The 9,166-nt window shown below is 51.6% G+C and overlaps 2 non-coding genes across 2 annotated transcripts; both read right to left on the bottom strand.

The window, feature by feature from the left end:
* Positions 1-1,613: 1,613 nt before the first annotated feature.
* TRNAG-UCC lies at positions 1,614-1,685 on the bottom strand. The gene has a single exon. It is a non-coding gene; the product is annotated as a tRNA-Gly (tRNA).
* Positions 1,686-6,139: 4,454 nt separating this feature from the next.
* On the bottom strand, positions 6,140-6,213 carry TRNAT-UGU. Its single transcript has one exon. It is a non-coding gene; the product is annotated as a tRNA-Thr (tRNA).
* Positions 6,214-9,166: the final 2,953 nt, after the last annotated feature.

Here is a 9,166-nt window from a genome sequence, read left to right as displayed (position 1 = left end):
AAGTCATCTCTAGTCGCAGGCCACTAGGTGCAGATCCTTAAAAGGGGAAGGGCCCTGTGCTCAGGAGAGCGCTCACAAGCTTGTACCTCCAGGGAATGCCCTTCGCCCGGACCGCCTGGCCAGTGGTTCTCTGCCTTGTATTTCATTGTGCCTCAGGGAGACTTACCTTCATCGCACCGTCCATAGCTGCGCTGTGGGACACTTACCTTGCAGAAACCTGACATCTTCACTGCTGTGCCTGTCCTGGGAGCGAGAGTATGCAAGTGTGAGTGTGACACCCCCCACCCCTCCGCACTTCTTCTTTTTAGCTTAGCTGTCATAACAAACGTGCTGCTTTCTGCCAAACTCTGGTGGGTCATTAGTCCTCCCTACGCTGACTAGCTGGCCCAATTTTGGGTAACACCTGTGATAACCCCAACCCCTGCAGGGCAGAGAGTGGTGAAATGAGCTGAGAAAAAGCCTTGGCATCAGCACGGGAAAGCTAGAGGATCTGGGCCACTCACCTTTTGAAGCCTTGTGGCTTGGTCTCCTCTGCCCTTGGAGGTTGGCCTATGGTAGCCGGCTCTTCTGTGTGACTTGCCAAAGGAGGGAGTGAGGCAGGAATGGGGCAAAAGAGGAAAGTCGAGCTGAGGAAGGCAGGGCAGAAGCTAAGCGCCTCAGTGCGGCTAAGTGGGGTTAGTAGAGTGTCACCCTTCGTTCTGCAAAGCCTGGGGAGGTGCGGTTGGGTGCTGGGAGGCAGAATCCTGTGCCTGCCTCTTGGCTTCCCAGGGATGGCTACTTGCAGCCCAGGAGAAGAAGGACGGTACTGGGTGAAAGCAAGAGAAGCAAAGCTCTGGGAGGAAATTTGGGTGTGGGGTGCGGGCTCTGCGCTGGGGGAGGGGGTTGGGGTACAGGCGGGGTGGCGCTTACCCCGGGCACTGCAGCTCCCAAAGTGACTGGTACACACAACCCTGCGACAGCAGCTCCTAGGTGGGCGGGGCCAGGGGGATCTCCATGTGCTGCTCACTGCAGGCGCTGCCCCCAGAGCTCCCATTGGCTGCAGTTCCTTGACCATGGGGGCCGCGGAGTTGGTACTCGGGGCAGGGGCAGCGCATGGAGACACTCCCCCGCCCCAGGGGATGCTGGGACATGCCGGCTATTTCTGGGAGCGGCACAGAGGGACGGAGGCAGAGTGGGCAGGGAGCCATCTCAGTGCTGCTGGCACATCTCTGCACACCCATGGGGGGAGGGGAGCAGAGGGCCTCCATGTGCTGCCTGGGGTAGGGGCAGTGCACAGAGCTGCCTCCCGTCCCGGGTCTATTACAGGAGTGGGTGGGTGGGGTCTTTTGGCCTGCGAGGTGCAGCAGGTCGGACTAGATGATCACACTGGTCCCTTCTGACCTTAAAGGCTCTGAGTCTAAAAGGGAGAGGGAAGTAAAGAAATTTAAAAAAAAAATAAACCAAACATTGTAATACCAGGATAACTCCAACAGCTCATTGTACAGTCCCGCCCCCTTTCTTCCTCCATTGTGTGTTGAATGACCTGCAGGACATTGTATCAGTTTATCAATGGAATGAGAAAATCAATGTGACTGAAATTAAACCAATACCCAGATGAGAAAACATCACATCATTGCATTGGCTGGGAATTGAACCCAGGTCAACTGCTTGGAAGGCAGTTATGCTCACCACTATACCACCAATGCATCTGGTGAAAGTACCCCTTATGCTTGCCCAATGAGGCTAGAGCAGCATTGAGGAGATTTTCTGCCTGTTAAAATGTACTGGATTCTCATCACTTAAAAAAACAACAGCTCCATCTTCGCTTGGGTTTGAACCATCAGCCTTTCAGTTAGCCACCAAAGTTGTTAATCACAGGGTATGTCTAAGGTGTGGGATTATTCTGATTTTACAGAAACCTGTATTTGGAAACAGATTGTATGAAGTCGAGTGGACGTGGCCCCTCTAAGCACATTAATTCGGCGGTGTGCGTCCTTGTACCAAGGCTAGTGTCCATTCCCAGAGCGTTGCACTGTGGGTAGCTCTCCCATAGTTCCCGCAGTCTCCCCCGCCCATTGGAATTCTGGGTTGAGATCCCAAAGCCTGATGGGGCAAAAACAGTGTCGTGGGTGATTCTGGGTAAATGTCGTCAGTCAATCCTCCCTCTGTGAAAGCAACGGCAGACAATCATTTCGCGCCCTTTTCCCTGGATTGCCCGGGCAGACGCCATAGCATGGCAACCATGGAGCCCGTTCAGCCTTTTTTCACTGTCACTGTATCTCTACTGGATGGTGCTGACAGACGTGGTACTGCAGCGCTACACAGCACCATCCCCTTGCCTTTTGCAAGTTAGCAAAGATGGTTACCAGCCATACCGTCCCATCTGCTGCTTTGCAAGTTGACAATGACAGTGACCAGTTATACTGTACCGTTTGCTGCTGTCATGGGTGCTCCTGGCTGGCCTCGGTGAGGTCGGCTGGGGGCGTATGGACAAAAATGGGAATGACTCCCCAGGTCGTTCCCTTCCATAAGTTTTGTCTAAAGGGAGAGTCAGTCCTGTCTAGACTATCAGGCAAGCCTACTAAAGAACCAGAGAGGCAAACGGCTGCTCCAGGTCAGAGCCCCAGACATCCCTCAGAAATGATGAGCTGCATGCCATTCAAGGGGGTGCCCCTGAAACAACCCCACCCGTTGCTTCCCTCCTCCCCCACCCCTCCTGGGCTACTCTGGCAGTTATCCCCCTATTTGAGTGATGAAGTAATAAAGAATGCAGGAATTTGAAACAACACTGACTTTATTGCCTCTGCAAGTAGAGCTCAAAGCGGGGAGGGGAGGGCAGCCTCCAGCTGCTGTGATATTCCAGGCAGGACTGAATCTCCATTAGACAAAGCTTAAAGAAGAGAATGATCTGGAGTCATTCCCATTTTTGCCCAGGCACCCCCGGCCGACCTCACCGAAGCTAACCAGGAGCACTCACGGTACGACGATGACGGATACCAGCCCTACTGTACCGTCTGCCATCTGGAAGGGAAGGGATGGGGATGCTGCTCTGCAGCACCGCGTCTGCCAGGAGCATCCAGTAGACATACGGTGACATTGAAAAAAGGCGAGAAACGATTTTTTCCCCTTTGCTTTCACGGGGGGAGGGGGGGACGACATGTACCCTGAACCACCCGCAACAATGTTTGTGACCCTTCAGGCTTTGGGAACTCAGCCAAGAATTCAAATGGTTTTCGGAGAGTGCGGGAACTGTTGGATAGCTTCAGTCGTCCCTCCCTCCGTGAGCGTCCATTTCATTCTTTGTCTTTCTGGTACACTTGTCTCAGCTCCTTAAGTTTTAGCACTGTGTTGAGTCCCTGTTGTGGCCTCTGTCCATCATAGCCTTGGGGATTTTTTTCAACTTTTTGGCATTTCGTCTTTTGTAACGGAGTTCTGATAGAACAGATTCATCTCCCCATACAGAGATCAGCTTCAGTATCTCCCGTACGGTCCATGCTGGAGCTCTTTTTTGATTCTGGGACTGCATGGTCACCTGTGCTGATGAGCTCTCCAAGCTGGGCAAACAGGAAATTAAATTCAAAAGTTCGTGGGGCTTTTCCTGTCTACCTGGCCAGTGCATCTGAGTTCAGATTGCTGTCCAGAGCGGTCACAATGGTGCACTGTGGGATAGCGCCCGGTGGCCAATACCATCAAATTGCAGCCACACTAACCCTAATCCGAAATAGCAATACCGATTTCAGAGCTACTCCCCTCGTCGGGGAGGAGTACAGATACCGGTATTAAGAGCCCTTTATATCGATATAAAGGGCTTCGTTGTGTGGACGGGTGCAGGGTTAATGCGATTTAACGCTGCTAAATTGGATATAAACTCATAGTGTTGACCAGGCCAGAGAGAGCAGCAAGTTTCCCCTATTGTTTCCTGCTCTTGTTTTCTTGACTACTTTCTCCTCTGCACCAACTTGCTCTTTTGCTTTGTGAGCCTGGCTAGCTCAGTTGAGAGAGCATCAGACTTTTAATCTGAGGGTCCAGGGTTCAAGTCACTGGTTAGGTGATAAACAACTCACCAAGATCTCCAGCTGTCTTGCTGGAGTCCTCTTTGATGTTGTTTTCTCTCTGCAGGATTTTCCCTTTCCTCAGAAGGGCCTTTTTGTGTGTGGGTTTGAAGGGGCAACTTCCTGACAGCCCCTCTGTCCTTGCAGCCTGGAGGAATAAAGGCCTCTGGGCATAGAGCATGTTCCTTCCCTGCACACACACACACGTACAAACACACACAATATCCCTAAGGAATTAGAATCACCTGCTGCCTTCCCCTTTCCTGCTGGATCCCCAAATGAAGATGCTCTTCAGCCTAAACCCATGTCCCCTCTTTTCCCAGTGCCCCTCAATCCCAGCCCTCAGTCCCTCCTATGCTCACTGCTCCTCACTCCCAACCAGAGCCTGCTCCTCTTCACCCTTCTCCTCTGTCCCAACCCACAGCCCCCTCCTATTCCCAGTGCCCCTCAATCCCTACCCACAGCCCCCTCCTATTCCCAGTGCCCCTCAATCCCAACCCACAGGCCCCTGCTCCTCACGCTGCTCCTCAATCCCAACCCACAGCTCCCTCCTTCCCTCCAGCAGCAGGTGCTTCAGACCCCCTCAGGGAGATTTTCTTGCAAGGTTTCGTGTACGAGTCTGCATGTGGATTTTACAGTATGTTGGAAATAGGTTGGGTTGCTTGCCGAAATGATCACTTGTGGCTAGTGTTGGATTCCCAGTCTCCATGTTATAGGGGCAGGAGAAACAAAGGGTTGTTACCCTGGTTGTGTGAATTGAGGGCAGCACAACTGTGCTTGGCAGACCCCGATGGAGGGACTCATCCTCAATTCAATAGCACTTGCTAGGCAGGGGACAGGGGTTCCAAAGCCAAGTGGGCCGGGGTCTGGGTCCCAATACTAAAATGTAGGTGTTAGACCAACGTTAGGACAGGGTGGCTGTGGAGGGATGAGTGAGTCCCTAGACAACATAGTGAGTACGGTGCCTTCTTATTTTCTCTCTTTTCCACCCAGGATGGCAGGTGAACTCTACAGAGGCACCTCTGGGCTTGCACTGACTAAGGACAACAGCTGTGAGTGGGGTACAGTGGGGGGGCTCATGTTAAAGGACTTTTGGTTGCTGGACTTATGAACCGTAGGGAGAAGGACACTGCCCAGCTTATTTGGGGGTGGGTCTTTCCCTCGTGGTTTATGTTTATGTGTTGGGGCTGCTGACATGACTTTTACTAACCCTGGGCTTACATTGCAATGGAGACATACCCTGAGAGGGCATCTAGACTGTGACAAAATCCCTGTGGCCCGGCAGGCCTGGATGATCTGATTTGGGATCCTGGGGCTCAGACTGGAGCCCAGGCTTGGAGACCCTCACCCCTCGTGGTGTCTCGGAGGCTGGGCTGAAGCCCAAGTGTCTACACTGTAATTTTATAACCCTGCAGCACAAGCCCCACAAGCCTGAATCAAGTGACCCAGGGTTTGAGAATAGTGACTTGGGTTTGTTAATGGCAGTGTAGACATAATGCTAGGCTATGTCCACACTGCAATGAAAGACCCACGGCAGTCCCGTGCCAGTGCAGGCTCCCAGGCTTGGGCCATGGGGTGGTAAATTTGCACTGTAGACATCTCAGCTCAAGCTCAATATCGGGCTCTGGACCCCACAAGGTTGGGAGGGAGTTTAGCAAGCAAACAAGGTAAAATGGCAGGGGAGTATTACCCTGGACTCGACGGCATTTCTCCATTGGTCTGTCTGCTTTGGGGCAAGGACAATAACACATCCTGCTGTATTGGTTATTTCAAAGGGCAGTTTAGGATTTTCATTCTCACACACAGTGCACAAAGCAGGACTCAACCCTCCGTGCAAACTAAATGAGCTGCCCACAGATTCTGGCAGCCACAATGAGCATTTGGTGTGAGAGTCCAGACCTGCCCCTGTCCCAGAGGGAGAAGGTCATCTGTGACAGGCTGGACCACAGACCTATCAGCTCTTAACTCCCAAACTTTCAGTAATTCTGTCATCAGTGCCTGTGAGTGTAATTTAAACAGCCCTACTGGGCTGGACCAAAGGCCCAGTCAGCTCTGTGTTTTGTCTTCTGACAGTAGCCAATACCACATCCCCCAAGAGTTACTCAACAAGGCATCACTGGGAGTTGAACCCAGGATCTCCTGTTTACAAGACAGGTGCTTTAGCCAGCTAAGCCATGGTGCCTGCCTGTGGCCAAAACACAATGTCTGCCCACACCTGACTCCCTGCCATCCCCACTGGGGCCTGAAAAGCTTTGCTTGTGTTTGGATTCTGCATAACAGAGGAGCAGGTGAGGTTTTCCTTGCAAGCTCTGTGTGTGTGTGTGTGTGTGTGTGTGTGTGTGTGTGTGTGTGTGTGTGTGTGTGTGTGTGTGTGTGTGTGTGTGTGTGTGTGTGTGTGTGTGTGTGTGTGTGTGTGTGTGTGTGTGTGAGAGAGAGAGAGAGAGAGAGAGAGAGAGAGAGAGAGAGTGTCTTTGGCCAGGTCTGCACTACAAAGTTATTTCAGCATCATTATATTGCCGTTTTGGTGACAAAATAAAACTTCCTCGACGAGAGGCCTAGAGCTTTGTGCAGCAAACTTAAAGTGACAAATTGTCACTGTAAATGCTGCTGGTCATTATATCACCATAACTGGTCTCCACCAGTATCCCACCCTGTCTGCCATGAACTCACCTGCCCTGCATTCCTGCTACAGAGGCTGGGCCCCTCCCCTTTCATAGCACCGGGAAGTTCTGACAGCTGAGCCACTATCTGCACCAGGATTAGGTTGATATAACTGCATTGCCAGCCTAAGTAATGTAATTACACCAACCTAATTTTGTAGTGTAGAGGTGTCCAAAGAATCACACACACACCTTGGGAGCAAAACTTTCACCTGCTCCTCTGCTTTACAGAAGCCAAACACAAGCCACACTTGTCAAGGCCCAGTGGGGATTGGCAGAAAGTCAGGTGTGGGCAAACACAATACTTTTAGTAACAGCGGGAGTCATGGGTGAGCATGTTAAAACGCCAGTTTTGTAAACAGGAGATCCTGGGTTCAACTCCCAGTGGTACTTTGAGGAGTGGCTTTTGGGGCACCTGGTATTGGCTACTGTCAGAAGACAAGATTCAGAGCTAGATGGACCTATGGTTTAAATTACACTCGCAGGCACTGATAATAGAGTTACTGAAAGTTTGGATGTTAAAAGCTGCTGGCCCATTAAATTACACTCGCAGGCACTGATAATAGAGTTACTGAAAGTTTGGATGTTAAAAGCTGCTGGCCCATTGAAGGTATCCACACTCCCAAGGACTAGCCCAGGAACCGTGTACAATGCAGACTTCTCCGAGATAGCACAGCGACAACGGACACTGCTTGACTCACATCGTAACAAAGGAGCTTCCTAGCAAGTCGGAAGAAACTATGAAAGAGGGGAAGAGACATCATGACTTGGCCTCTCTCCCCCACAACTCAGCAGCTGGAAACACACCTGGAGGACAAAGACTGAACTGAACTGACTCAGAAATCAGAAGAGAATAATAACAATAGTACTTGCAAACCAAAATCCCCAAACAGACTAGTATTGGGTTTTCGGTAGAAAATTTTCAGTTTGGGGAATTTTGTTTTCTCAGTCAGACCTTGCCAAGGGAAGCAGGGAGAAAATGTTTGAGTTGCCTCCTTCAGAACAGCTTGGCCTAGACACTAGCTCTGGTTCACTGCTCTGGCCTTGCTCGGGTTGAGGGTATTTTAATAATTTGGGCAGGTCCCAGGGTGTTTGGGGGAGATGATGAGGATGTTCCCTTTTGAGATAAAAAATAAGAAATACAGCACTAGAGAATTTATTTATTTATTTAAGAAATCTGAGATTTAGACATTTTATTTAAATCAAGCGGGGGGTCTGAGTTTCTGAGAAGGTTTTTGTTTGCAAGAAGCAACATTGTTTGATCTGTCATTGTACCAAAGGGGGAGATGGTTGTCTACAAAGGAGGGGTGAAAACTAAATGCAGCCAATGAGGATGGGATTTGAACCCATGCATGAAGAGCACAATGGATTAGCAGTCTATCACCTTAACCACTCAGCCACCTCATCTGAGATGTCAATAAAGAGACAGGAGGAGAAATCTAAGGGCAGCAGAGCTAGGGACAATAAGGCATTTTTAAATACTAAGCGGAAGCAGGGGCTGAATGAGCTCCCCCCTCACATCTAGTGAGGCACTGGGGAAAGACTTCAGGAACAGACCGTGTTTGCACAGACACACCTACACTGCCTAGCTATGCAGCATGATGGGGCCGCTTTCCCAAAATGACCAGTTTGGCTGGTGGTGAGTTACAAATCACTTTAGGATTGAGTGGAATGAAATGTTATTATCCTTCTGCATGAGTGAAGGGCAGCAGAACATACCTAGTCTGTCCTGATGGAGGAGTGGGTGGGTGAGGAATAGCTTTTATTTGACTGCATAGAAGTGATTGAGAACATCATCCTAAACCAGTGATTCCCCAAACATTTCACACTGTGCCCTCTTAGCCATGGCTGTGGCACCTTGAAAACCACGGTCGAGAACCGGGGATTGGAGTAGAGCTGTTGCTTGCTGGGGAGAGGGGTACAGACAGGGGTAAGGGGGTCGAGGCCGGGCTGGGAGCAGGAGGCCCAGGCTGAGGGTGGGGTTGGGGAAGAGCTGGGGCAGAGTGGGGCTGAGTGCTGCTCCCTCCATGGGGGCTGGCTCAGGCCCTGAGGTGCCCCCATGAATGTTCCTCTGTGTCCCCCACATTTTGGGGACCACTGTCCCCTACTCGCTAAGCAGGGGCTAGTGATGCCAAAGCCCAGGGAAAGGGAGAACAAGGGCAGGGTCCCCAGCACCGGAACCATGTCCACCCCCACTTCTGTCTGTGGCTCTGCCCCCTTCCACCTCTTCCACCCACGGCCCCATCCACTGTCACCTCTGTTCCACCCCTTCCCCCACTGGCCCCACCCTGTCACTCCTTTACCCCGGCCCCACTGCGGCCCCGAGACCAGAGAAGCTCTGTGCCCTGCTGCAGCCCCCGGGCCATAGCAGGGAGTGGGAGCTCCTCCAGCCCTGGGGCTGACATGGGGGAGACTTTTCCAGGGGGGCCCAGTTTGGCCTGGGCCCCTATTCATGGGCCCCACTGCCCCCTTGGC

This window comes from Mauremys mutica, unplaced genomic scaffold (assembly GCF_020497125.1).
Source record: "Mauremys mutica isolate MM-2020 ecotype Southern unplaced genomic scaffold, ASM2049712v1 Super-Scaffold_100095, whole genome shotgun sequence".
Classification (NCBI taxonomy): domain Eukaryota; kingdom Metazoa; phylum Chordata; order Testudines; family Geoemydidae; genus Mauremys; species Mauremys mutica.
The sequence above is the reverse complement of the archived record's forward strand: the minus strand, read 5'-3'. Positions and strand labels throughout refer to the sequence as shown.